This window comes from Chanodichthys erythropterus, chromosome 18 (assembly GCF_024489055.1).
Source record: "Chanodichthys erythropterus isolate Z2021 chromosome 18, ASM2448905v1, whole genome shotgun sequence".
Lineage (NCBI taxonomy): Eukaryota > Metazoa > Chordata > Actinopteri > Cypriniformes > Xenocyprididae > Chanodichthys > Chanodichthys erythropterus.
In genome coordinates, this window is record NC_090238.1 from 17,378,648 (window position 1) to 17,392,956 (window position 14,309).

A 14,309-nucleotide genomic window follows, 5' to 3' on the forward strand; every position below is an offset into this window, starting at 1 on the left:
TCCATTTCCTGAAGACGTCTGTGTGTGGTGGCTCTTGATGCACTGACTCCAGCTTCAGTCCACTTCTTTTGAAGCTCTCCTAAGTTCTTAAATCAGCTTCACCTGACAATATTCTCAAGCCTGCGGTCATTCCTTTCACTTGTACACCTTCTCCTACCACACTTCCTTCCAGTCAACTTTCCATGAATATGCTTTGGCACAGCACTCTGTGAACAGCCAGCTCTTTCAGCAATGACCCTCTGTGGCTTACCCTCATTGTAGAGGGTCTTGATGATCATCTTCTGGACAACTGTCAAGTCAACAGACTTCCCCATGACTGCTGTTGGGATTACTGACCTAAACCCAGTATTTATACCCTGAGAATGGTGATTTAATAGAACTTGAAATTAAATATTCTAATAATTTGAGATACTGATTTTTTGATTTTGATGAGCAGCAATCTGTAATCATCAAAATGAAAACAAAAAAGACTGGAAATATTTTACTTTGTCTAATAAATCTACAATATATTTAAGTTTTATTTTTTGAATTAAATTACAGAAGAAAAAATTATTTTTCATGATATTCTAATTTATTTAGATGCACCTGTAGGCCTAATATCGTTTGCCAAGCCATGTTGACCTGCGTGTGTATGTGTGTATATATGCTAACATGGCTTGGCAAATGATATGTTCAGATATGTTCAGTCTTCCTCTGGCATTCCAAAGAAGTTAATATGAGTGGAAAATATTTTCTCCCTTCTGCCACACACTCTCTGTGCCACGCAGCCATGTCGCAAAATGGGTTAAGATATGCTTTTTTGGGGCGTTAAATAATGGCACAAATACCAGTAAATTGACAAGCGCAAAGATTAGTAAATCACATTGCGTGATTCATTTAAATACTGTCCTCCCATAAATTTTGCGTCTGAAAGGGAAACTACTACAAATGCATATGCTATAAGGTCAGCCGCAAAAACAGCTCAGCTCACGCCTTTTCAGCGCTAATTTTGCACTGCGTGTCTTTAGTAAATCCCAAAACTCCAAAAGAGGGTTTGCGCTGGTGCAAGCTGTTAGTAAATCTGGCCCTAAGGCCTTTACGCACATGTATAAAGGGTATTATGTTTTAATTAGCAAGTGTTCGGATTTTTTAGATTCTCAGCCATCCGAATGGGCTAGTGACAGGCAGCACACATGGCATGACTCGTGTTCGTCCTTTGTATAGTATTTTGTTTATTTATACAATTGACCACAGGTCATAAACCTGAAATAAGAAACAAACAGTGTTACAAACATATCCATTTATCATATAATGCAAAATAAAGTATCATGAAATAGTTACAATAAAATAACAAGATCAGTTTCTGCTGTAAACAAGAATACACTGTCATATAATCCCCTATACAGTTTCACACAGCGCCATACTACTACAAACTACATTTCCCATCATGCATAGCGGCGCTCATGCGCAGAGTATAACAGTTACACGAGTCGACGGGCAAAGTGCATCAATCATTATAACACTACGCTTCAATGTTTTATTACATTAATGCAACTCCGTCGCTTACCACAACAATGCGCTACATTAATTTGCTTGGTAACTTGTTAAATATCCAGTGCACGGGCATACTGAGAACGAGAGATTGGAACAGCGCTCGCGCTAATCCGACTACAAAGCGAGTCTCTCTGCACGGACTAAACACAGCCAATGTCAACAATAACACAGGCAGGTAACTTTAAACACTCCTATATTAAATTACAGTAGACCGTGACTCATGATAAACTGTTCAAAAAGCTCTAAACTCGCTACATACCAACAGGCTGTGTGCTCCTGACGATGGGTGAATCATAATCGACGCTACTCCGTGCTTTTTTCTTCCATGAAGCTTCCGGCGCAATCGCGCATGCCCATGCTCAAATGACCATCACGCAACAAAATAATTATTATAACGCAAATAATTTTTTTAGCTTAAATAAATCCTATCATTCCCAATATTTTAAGCGGACCTTTTTATACCCATGAATTTTACTAATATTTTTCTCTAGTGACCCAAAGAACCGAACAGCAAGCATGTAACCATCTTGATCATAGATGTAAAGGCCAGAACACACCAAGTCGACGCCGACAAACTAGTGGCGACGAAAGCAGACTGCAGGGTTGGCTCACGTCAGCAGCGTATGTGTCCAAATTTGCCCTGACACACCAAACCGACGCTAAACAGCCGACGGCCAAGTAGCACATCCATTCTGCGCCTGTGTGAGATGAAATGCCTTTCCGAACCAGAAGACCGCAGTAACTGAACAGCCAATCAGAATGATCAGATGGCCCGACGGACCGACGAGCTCCTACGCCGATTCAACATTTCGAATCGGCCGAAAAAAAGCCGACGAGGACCAACTTCGGCCGACGGTGCGGAACACACTGAGAAAACTTAGTCGGCCGACGAAGAAAAACTGCCCGACAGCCAACCGTCTGCTTGGTGTGTTCCTGCCTTAAAAGACCATTTACAGCAAATACAGGCAATTTACCATACAAAATATATAGTTTTTAAACGATTAGTCCACTTTCAAATAAAATGTTCCTGATAATTTACTCACCCCCATGTCATCCAAGATGTTCATGTCTTTCTTTCGAAAAGAAATTTTGATGAAAACATTCCAGGATTATTCTCCTTATAGTGGACTTCAATGGCCTCCAAATGGTTGAAGGTCAAAATTACAGTTTCAGTGCAGCTTCAAAGGGCTTTAAACAATACCAGACAAGGAATAAGGGTCTTATCTAGCAAAACGATCGGTCATTTTCTAAAAAAAATACAAATGTATATGCTTTATAAACACAAATGATCGCCTTGCAAGTGCTTCCGTTTTTTCCGTAAGTAGAATAGGAAAGTGTAGGACATACAGCGTAAGCTTTTTGAAGAATACGGAGAGCGTAAGCACTTGCAAGGCGATCATGTATGTTTTGTGTCAGATATTATATGTGCGTGCCTAAACTTTGTCCTCCTGCATGTGCACTCGTGAATCTAGAATTGTCTTCTGTCCAGAATGTAATGTTGCCAGAACCACATTATAGTGTGGGCAGTGGGCACCCACCGGCAGAAAAAAAATAATTGACCAAGTTTGCCAGCGAATGTAAATCAGTATTCAGATAGCTTAATAGTAGTAAATGTATCTGTCTCACACATGTCCCGCATTGTCCCGCAAAAACACATCTATTGTCCTGCAACAGATCAATAGCCAGGTGGTCACCCTACCAATCGTTGGCAAACATGTTTTTTGACTGGACATGTGTCAGTGTCCTCATAGACAGTCATGGCACCTTGGACGAAGACACTGCATGACAGTTTTCAAGTCGATCGGACTAACGGTGAAGTTCCTGTTATAGTGCCACCAAGTGGCCAGTCGCCGCATCCTTTTTCACAAGACCACAGAATGAGTTTGGTGAAAATATCTCATTCCGTTCATGAGTTATAGCCATTTTAGTAAAAGTGGCTCCACCCACTTTGAACATTTTGGAGGCCCTTTTTTTTTTTTTTTTTTTTTTTTTGATAACTATTGACAATCAGACTCCAGAGAATCTTGCTGCACTGGTTTGGTTCCGATCGGGTCAAAAAATTCGAAATACCTGAAAATTTCACTGACGCCTAACGATTTAGGAACCATTTGTACTTTTGACCGCTGTAGCGCCCCCGCCAGGCCGATCAGGGCAAGCCTTGGTGACAAGCCTAATGACAGTGGTGAGAAAACAGCAGTTAAGAAAGCTTCTCATTATAGTAATGTGGGTATGTTTGCACAAGCTCTGCAATTCAACCATCTCCTCATGTCACATTTATTTATATAGCACTTTATACAATAGATTGCTTTAAATCAAGCAGTCGTACACTATAAAACATGAAAAACAATGTCAGTTAGAAGTACAACTTCAGTTTCTACTAAAAAGCAATTCTCCAATGTGTTCATGTTCATACTCATACTTCATGACTTCGACGGACTGAACAAAAGAAACCGAGGAATATTTCCATGTCAAAGAAGGTGGAGCCTTAGAGCCACGCCCACCTATAATGTCATTACCATGGACCAATGGTAGTATGAAAGTATTCACCACCCCAAATGAATTTCGTTTTGGCCTGATTTTGTTGTAAATTATGTCATTCCTGTTTGTTTGATTTTGCTTGAGGTATATCAGGGCCTTAAAACTTCTTTTACCTGTCGAACTCCTTCTTTTGGTTGTTTATTTGACAATCAGCTGTAGTATGGCTGGAATGTTGATGAGGTGGTTTTTAATCGCAAAACTTGCATAATTAAAAAAGATCCTTTTTGCATGTCACTCTTCAAACTTAACATCATGTGCTTCTGATTGAAGCAGAAAGCATGCATCATGCACTGATCACCGTCCATCTTTAGAACTGATTATGAACATTGAAACTGGCTTTTATGTGTTTTGTTTGCTTTGTCCAGGGAAAAATAAATCGCTCGAGCTGAGTGCAGTGAGTCATTCGATTACCACAAACTCATGTTCTCAAGGATTGGAGCGTTCGTGTAGTTATGATCTCGAGCCATGTCTCCTGCAGACGCTGTCAGAGGTCTGTCCACATTGAGACTCTCGTAGCTGTTTTGCTAGAGTGCAAAAGCCTCCAGAAGTACCGACCACAAACGTTTCAGCACCACCTAACATCTGATTGTTTTGGCCTGTGAGTTGAACTCTGTGCTTATTTAAGGTTTTATTCAAAATGATAGTCAGGGTCTTAAATAACCAAACCAAACTGTTCCCAGTGGTCGTGATGGACTACCGCAGACCCGCCCTCCCCGGTTCTTGTCTTCCTGCCAGAGGGCTTGTTTGCTTTACTTGGGGTTTATCTGTCAGTGAGGACGGCTTTGATAGATGATATGGAGTAAATACATTTGGCTCATAAACTGGTCGTGCTGGTTAAGTGAGCTGCGTCCGGTTTCATCAAGATGTACATCCGTGTGTATCAAGGACTTTCCATTTGCATTTGTCACATCTTATTAGATCCCCTTCGCATCTCATTGTGCATGATTTCATGTTTGTGTTTCACTCCAAAAGGGTTTTACCCCCTGATCATGCCATAGGAGAACTTTCAGCAACAATTTAAAAAAAGGTTCACGTAGGTTTAGTTCATTACAGCATTTATTATTCTAACTTAATGTTAATTAATACATATACATTTTTATCATTTCAAATAAATTAACATTCATTGCTTTATGGACAAACATGAATTACCAATGAGCAATTCTAGATTTCTGTCTAAAAGTTTGGGTTTGTTAAGATTTTTAATGTTGTGCGTTTATGTAATGAAAGATACAGTAAAAAAGTAATATTGCAATTTAAAAAATATATTTTCTAGTTTAATACATTTTAATACATTTTCAAGAAAAAAAATCTTCTTCTTATCAATGTTGAAAACAGTTGTGCTGCTTAATAATTGTGTGGAAACCGGATAAATTGAGAAATAGAAAGCATTAGCTTGAAATGGAAATCGTTTTTAACATTATAAATGTCTTTACTGTCATTTTTAATAAATTTAATGCATCCTTGCTGAATAAAATAATTAAATTCTTTATAAAATCTACAAAATGTATAAATACTGTATTGTTTATTGCTAATTCATGATACCTAATGCATTAACTAACATGAACAAAATGAACCATAAAGTGCTACCAAATGTTTTTAAGGTCCACAAAGAACTATTCTCTAATTCTTTAGAAATTATTCAGAAACTAATTTGCTTATCTAAATAATCTGTTAATGTTCTGAGGAACTTTTTAATCTCCAAAGAATCCAAATATACCGCGTTTATGCTGCTCAACTACGGGATCTACAAAACTTTCTCAGTTTGGTGCTATACACTCCCAAACTCACTTCATCTGAGAAGAGAGTTCTCACTCTTGTAGTCTTTTCTGTCTGTCCCAGCAGGAGAAGGAGAAGGAACACATTGTATTTCCCCAGACAATCTGCATTGTGTGAGCATCAGGGTGTCCAGTGCTGGTCTGCAGCCCCTGCCAATGTGGTTTCAGCACTGAACCTTTAAAAGGAGAATCCTCCAGGCCCAACAAAGGCCAGAGTATGGCTGCGTGTGTTTGCTCTCAGGATTGCCCGACCACCTCCATTGTGTCTTTTAGGATAACAGACAGTCTATGTCACATGAAAGGGCAGTGAACAGATGAGAGAGAGAGAATGGGGTGGTAGAAAAAAAATGTCTGCGGTGTGAACCTCGGGCTCTGATAGAACAGGCTCCGAATAGTGCAACGCTCCCTGCTGATAAAGAGAAACACTTAGGCAATTTTGTTCACTTGGGGTGGGTTGTTTTAATAGGTTATCATTGGCCGGCCGGTGAAGGAGAGGTTAGACTGTGAGTTTAAGGTGCTTTGTTTGAGCGTCAGCCAGGAAGGAGGGAGCGCTGTATAGACGTGTATTAACACCACAGGTCCCCATACGACCCAACTCCCCAGTGATCACTCATTATCACACATGCTAACACCTCGACCTGTCAACAGCTCAATAGTCATTAGCAGATACAACGTACACATACATGAGCTCTCTTTTCCAATACTATACTGCAAGTCAAATCCAATTTTTTTTTTTTTTGGGGGGGGGGGGGGGGGGGAGGTTGTTAACATGACCTTTTAAATGAGACCTACTGGTCTGAATAGCCAAATGAATGGTCCTAAACTGACCTGTATACATAAAAGAACTTACTTTGATATATATATATATATATGTTTGTAATTAATTCCTATGATAGCTAAGGGGAATTTTCAGCATCAGATCCTTCAGAAATCATTCTACGCTGATTTGCTGAATATTAGAAACTTTTTTATTATTATTATCAGTGTTGAAAACGGTTAATATTAACTTAAGTATACTTAATATTACTTAAAGGTGCCCTAGGATCAAAAATTTAATTTATCTTGGCATAGTTAAATAACAAGAGTTCAGTACATGTAAATGACATACAGTGAGTCTCAAACACCATTTTTTCCTCCTTATATAAATCTCATTTGTTTAAAAGACCTCTGAAGAACAGGCAAATCTCAACATAACACTGACTGTTACGTAACAGTCGGGATCATTAATATGTACGCCCCCAATATTTGCATATGCCAGCTCATGTTCAAAGCATTAGACAAGGGCAGGCATTATTAACGTTTGGATCTGTGCACAGCTGAATCATCAGACTTTATGCAGGTAAGCAAGCAAGGACAATAGTGAAAAATGGCAGATGGAGCGATAATAACTGACATGATTCATGATAACATGATATTTTTAGTGATATTTGTAAATTGTCTTTCTAAATGTTTTGTTAGCATGTTGCTAATGCACTGTTAAATGTGGTTAAAGTTACCATTGTATATTACTGTATTCATGGAGACAAGACTGTCATTTTTAAACACTTGCAGTCTGTATAATTCATAAACACAACTTCATTCTTTATAAATCTCTCCAACAGTGTGTAATGTTAGCCCGTTAGCCACGGAGCACCATCAAACTCATTCAGAATCAAATGTAAACATCCAAATAAATACTATACTCACATGATCCGACGCATGCATGCAGTATGCATGACGAACATCTTGTAAAGATCCATTTGAGGGTTATATTAGCTGTGTAAACTTTGTTTATGCACTGTATTATAGTCGAGAGCTCGTGGGGCGGGAACATGAGATTTAAAGGGGCCGCAGCCTGAATCGGTGCATAGTTAATGATGCCCCAAAATAGGCAGTTAAAAAAAATTATTAAAAAAGATCTATGGGGTATTTTGAGCTGAAACTTCACAGACACATTCAGGGGACACCTTAGACTTATATTACATCTTGTGAAAGAACGTTGTAGGGCACCTTTAATGTTTTTGTGGAAACACTAATATTTTTTTCAGGATGATTTGATGAATAGAAAGTAAAAAAAAAAAAACAGCGTTTATTTGAAATAGAATTCATAAATTTACAGTCTTTAAAGTCTTTTTGATCAATTTAATCCTTCATTGCAGAATAAAAGTATTAATTTATTTAAAACAGAAAAACTGTCACCAAACTTTTGAACGGTGTACGTACATGTATAAAAAATGATTTGTGCCACATTCTACTGCGGAGTCTCTCTTTCATTTTGTTATTTGATATTTATGTTTATTATTAACTTTATATACATTGTGTGGGGTAACATAGTAGCAAGTTGTCTGATCTCTACAGAGATTTCTAATCATACATCTCTCAGCAAACTGATTATTTATCAGTGGCATTTATTTCCATTCTTCTTATGTTTTCCCCCTTTTCATTCAAACCCCCGCCGATTGGGCTGAAATTACTTATTTCTAAGAAATCCTTGGATGTTGATAACACCAGTAGTTATGCCACATTGCTAGATGGAAACTTTGAATTTATGTGATATTTATAACGCCTGTGGCATTAACAGACTTTATCCCCAAAACAGGGCAAACTGTAGCCGCTGCATTAGCCTTCTTCGCTGTTCTGTGCAGCAAAATACATTTTGTAGATTGCATAGAACCCCTCCTGGCAAGCAGTGGCTCCTTTATCCAAACGCACAGCAGCGTTCCTGCCCAGGCTCAGCGCAAGAAATTCTCTTTTTTCATTAAGGAATGATCACAACTTTGGTGTTTTTGTTCTCCATTGGGTGTGGTCTCATATTTTTGCATTATATTGAAGAAACAAGAGGTGTAGAAACTACCAAGGCCTTTATCAGCAGCTGTCAGCATGAGTAATTGGTGTAAGGAATGGTTGACGGTGGGATGTGGTCGGTAGTTAGTTTATATCCACTACAGGTTGCCATAGACACCTGTCAGTAGAATGTCTGTCTCTGTCTTGGCTGCGGTCTCTATGTACTTTTTTGCCTGTAGATAAATGCTCTCTATTAAAAGGGTATTTTACATTTCCCATCTGATAGCATTTTGTGGCAGTGTTAATGTTTAACTGGCATGTAGAGTTAGAGGACAGGTTCGTTGGGATCCCTCCCCTGTGATCAGGTATCTTTCGGTTCTGGTTAATGTTTAACATTACTGCTCGGATTGCCTGTCTGGCGGCCTTTATAACTAGAGCAACACACACCGTGTTAAACGAGCAGCATACTGTGTTTGGTTGAATAAATTGAATAGATTTTAATGGAATTTACAAGTATTTATTTGATTAGTCACTATTACTTTTGCTCATACACTGTTAAAAAAAGAAAAAGATTTTGTCAAAGTTGTTAATAAAACAAAGATAACTTAAGTACATTTTACAATTTCAGTCTTTTTACTTCAAAATTTCATGTTTAATTCAATGTGTTACTTGCCATTTGTTTATAAATAATTTATTTAAATTTTTAAAAAATACTAGCAATTTTTGAGCAAAACTTTTTCTGCACCATTCTTTTAGAGTACTTAAGATTTCTGTTATTAACAAACCCCTAACCTTGTGAATGAAAACTCAAAATTGTGACTTATCAGACTCATTTTCACCTGCCGTACAGTAAAACAACAAAAAAATACAATCTTAAATTGAAGGTGCGACCTGATCCATTTCATTGAGACTTTTGATTTGAGGCAATAAACAACCACGTAGAATTGACCTAGCAACCACCTACACCACCTTACCTACTGCAGAGCAACACCCTAGCAACCACCCTCAATATTCTAGAATCATGGCGGTGAGTAGAGCTGCTCGATTCTAGATAAAATGAGAATCACAATTTTTTTGGTTTCATATAGAGAACACGATTCTCCCACAATTCTGAATATAGAGCTAAACAAAAATAACATGTAATTTACAATATAGGTTCTGACAAAATATTAATTGCTGGAAAAATGTTTAATTAATTTGAATCAATTATTTAAAAAAATAAAAGGTTTTGAATGAATTAAATGACTTGTTTCATTACTGGACGAATCAGTGTTTTTTGAACGAATCTTTTGAATGAATGATTCAACGACAAATGCATTTTTTAACAGTCACTTATCGCCACCTGGCGTAAGATGTAATTGATACAACTGATGTAATTGTTATTTGAAGCGCCAAGTACCTTGTTTGACAAGGTAGTTTGCTCTATTTTGATCACTAGACATCAGTGTTTATATCCTAACTTTAACCTTATATTTCAGTACTTATGTGATAATTTGAATATTTGTAACAGAAATAACTAATGTGTGGTTCAAAACTGCTCTCTCTGGCTCAGCGATAGCACGAACACAGATTTGAATGTTCCGGTATGACTTTGTCAACGGTTTAAAAGACGGCGGATGAATCATTGTCATTGATAAAATAAGATTGCATGGGTGTTTGAATCGAGATCGCGATCTTTTTTCAATGAATCGTGCAGCTCTAGCGGCGAGTTCTGCATGTGCAAGCAACACTCATTTTTTGGTACTTTGGAAGTTTTTCAGTTTTATTGAACTTATTGTAGGAAGGCTGACTCTTATCAACAGACAGTCCTTGAGTTGTGTTTTTAACTAATATAACAAGTGTTGGGAGTAACGCATTACAAGTAATGTGAGTTGCGTAATCACATTACTTTTTTCAAGAAACAAGTAAAGTAACATGTTACTTTTAAATTTACAGTAAAATATTTGAGTTACTTTTTCAAATAAGTAACGCAAATTGCTTTGTTTTCCCTTTTATTACCTGACAGCTCTCCTGTCCCCACTTTGTAAACATGATGCTTATTGTAGTTCTAAAAATGTGCATGAATTTACTCATCTCACTTGAACAAAAACATTCAAATGAAAACATTCAAATGATTCAAAGTTCCACAAAATGAAGAAAAACAGTGAAATGCAAACTCAGAATATTATATAAACCTGCAATAATTAAATTTGTTCAAAAACACAAATATACTTTATGTATTTAATCTCACTTTATTAACCAATGTCTTTGCTGCTGACCTTCGATGATTCAATTCAACCATATACAATAAGCAAAAATGATTAAACATCACATTTGTGTTTCATTTTTTTGTTTTTATTGCTGAAGTAAGAGTGTGAACTTTCTTCTCCTGTGTCATATCACTTTTAGTGTGAAAGGGCCTTTACATTTGCCTGTTTTTGTCATTATAAAACAAACAAGCAAGCCCAGCCCAGGTGGAAAAAAAGTTAATGCAAAAGTAACATAACGCATTACTTTCCATAAAAAGCCATTTGTTATTATTTTTTTTAGGGAGTAACTCAATATTGAATATAACAAAATAAAAGGCATCACACATAATTTCACACACCTTCTATTCAGTAAACTGAGACAGGTTGAGTTTATGTGGCTATTTATGGAACTCCATCATACTGGCATCCCAGTTCCTCTGATCAGGCCAGGAACATCATATATCCAACTATAATGATTCTCATAAAGTGGTGGCCAGGATGGAAAGCCGTGTAGCGGAGAACCGGTTGTGTGTGTGAAGGGGTAGGCGGGCTCAGATAAGATAATCCATAGTGTGGCAATGCTTCTCTGCCCTTGTTTGTCACTGTCATTGGACCTTTGTACCCAATATGTTTGCATTTAATTAAACAAAGCACACAACTTTACATCACTTGCTCGACCATCAATAACGCATCAGAATTGATTACCTCCTGCCTTAAAAACAGAAAGAAAAAAAATAAAGGAAGAACCTGACATGGAAGAACTACTTAGCAAGACTGAATGAGTAATATGACTGTAGGGCAACAGCACACACGCACATTGGCTAAGCTAAAAGACAAAAGCTACTGCCAATCAATCATGATGTCTCTGTCACTATAGCATATGCCGGCATGCGAGCCAGACAGACGTTTTGTTCTGTCGGCTAATCGGGGCATTGTACCAAAAGCATTGTTTCCCTAGCTAATATGAATGCCCACTTAATAGCGCTGTGGTTTTCTGTATGTCTGTGGTCGCAGGTGAGCGCGGTGTACCTGTCTGCATTATAAAAGCCATTCATCTTGTTTCTGCTTGAATGAAAAGGGGAGCAGGTGTCATTATTTAGACCTGATATTGACATCCCCGTGCTCTCTGTGTCATATTAAAGCATATTATTCCTCTGCAGTTTGTTGACAGCTGTTTTTAAGCACAGAAAATGATATCTGTCTTTGCAACTTGTGGAGGCGAGGCGAAATTACTTTTCGTTTGACGGACAATCAAATCTCCTAGACGTACAGTAAGTAACTACATAGCAGCCAAGGAAGTCTATAATATCTGGAGAAAGTTGTCTGGTAGCATTTCCATTCATCACAATGGCAATTGTTTGGCAGCTCTGAAAGCACACAACCGGCATGCTGCCATCTTTGGCGTAAAAGTTCTGGGCATTTATTTTTTTTTTGTGCACAATCACCTGAACCATAAATGATATGGCGGGCAACAAACTGCCTTTGTGGTGGCATTGTTTTGAACAGACAAGCACCGTTATATTTTCATTAGAAATGTTTATTCCTCAAAACGTCTCTTTTCTCATGAAGTTGATTTGTTTTTATGTTAGCTTAATGTGGCATTTCAATATTGACAGGTTTGTGGGAGCTCAGGGTTTCCTTGGCACAATCTACACTGATTTGTATCTCTCATCCTCTACCTCCACCCCTCCGTTTTTAGTTTGACCTTCGTTATTTCACGCCTTGTTGAAAAACACCTGTCTGAATTTCACCTCCAGTTGGATGCAGCGCTGTGAGAGCGCTAATGTATTCCACTGACATTCCGAGGAATTATTAGCCCCAGATATTGTTTCTTGTACTGACATTCCGTTTTGATTATTAGATGTGTCTGTTGATATAGAGTTAGGATTCCACACCTCCAGGTAAACTGCAAGCATGCTTTCTGTGTCTGGGTCAAGTTTCATGCTTGTGTTAGAAATTTGACCATTGGCATTTCTTCTCCTGTTTTATGAAACATGAGCTTGATGCTACACCATCACTCAGCCGTTATATTGTTCTTGTAATTTTGATGATTGTCTTTCCCGAAGAACTATTGAAGTTTGTGATGGATAACAAAGATATGTAGTTATTTCTTTTTTATATGGATTAAAATTGTTATTACCTGGAAGTAAACACTCGCAAATTCAGTTAATAATAGTTAACTTAATATTATTTAATGCATAAACAATCAAACTCTTTTGCCCCTGCATTTGTCAGAATGTTTGTTTTGTTGATAAAATGTAGGTGAATCATTTATTTTACTGTTTATGGTTTAAGTTAAAGCTTGGCCTATGCATAATCTGTGCACTTTTTCAATTTTTTTACACTAAGTGCAGGGGAAATTGTGCAGAATTATGCTTAAAAGGATTGTTCACCCCAAAATGAAAATTACCCCATGATTTACTCACCCTCAAGCCATCCTAGGTGTATATGACTATCTTCTTTCAAACACAATCGGAGATATATTTAAAAATATCCTTAGTCCTCCAAGGTTCATAATGACTGTGAATTGGGGCCCAAATTTTGAAGACAAAAAAATGCACCCATTCATGAAAAAATTAATCCATACGACCCCAGGGTGTTAATAAAAGCCTTCTGAAGTGAACCGATTGTGTTCGTCTGATAGACGAACATAGTCATATACACCTAGGATGGCTTGAGAGTGAGGAAATCATGGGATAATTTTCATGTTTGAGTGAACTATCCATTTAAAGGGGCTATACTGTGTGTGGAAACCAGAAACCCTTGTTATTAGCAACACCGGTGGCCATTAATTGAACTGCAGCCAGCAGCTTATTGCTCGTGCTCGCACTCATGAATGTGTAAGGACTGAACGTGATTCAGTGCCCCTGTATGCTCACTTTTCTGTTCTTCGCTAAGTAGTAAAAAGAAGTTAGAAATACCTTTGCAGTGATGAACTGTTAACGAACAACCCGACACCATCCACGCTGCTGAGAGCAATGTTTAGATCAACATGTAAATATGTGCTGCGCATTTCCTTTTCAATAACAAAATAAACACAACAAGAATGTCAGAGGTGAGAAAACAGCAGGTAAGTGAGATCAGATGCTTTCTTACCTGCTGTTTTCTCACCTCTGTGTGTGTGTGTGTGTGTATATATATATATATATATATATATATATATATATATATATATATATATATATATATATACTAAAGTTAAAAAAGTGAAATCATAATGAACCACCCCTTTAACTATTGAACAGAAAAATATATTTTTTTATATACAGTGAAAATTAAAATTATTATATACAGTGGCTTCTACTGCAGCAACTTCCATTTTTCTTAGTGATATTTTGCACCAGTTTATGAGGAAGTGATGATTTTGTTCTCTTCGACTCACTGAATGGAAACAGTGCTTTATTCGGAAATGTTTTATGCGTTATTTCAAATTTGCACACAAGTTAAATTCGCAACTTTGGATGGATATTTT

General features: G+C 37.4%; 1 protein-coding gene across 1 annotated transcript in view; it reads left to right on the forward strand.

Moving 5' to 3' along the window:
- mipol1 (mirror-image polydactyly 1) overlaps positions 1 to 14,309 on the forward strand; it is a 96,707-nt gene that overhangs the window by 73,575 nt on the left and 8,823 nt on the right. The window lies entirely within an intron of this gene.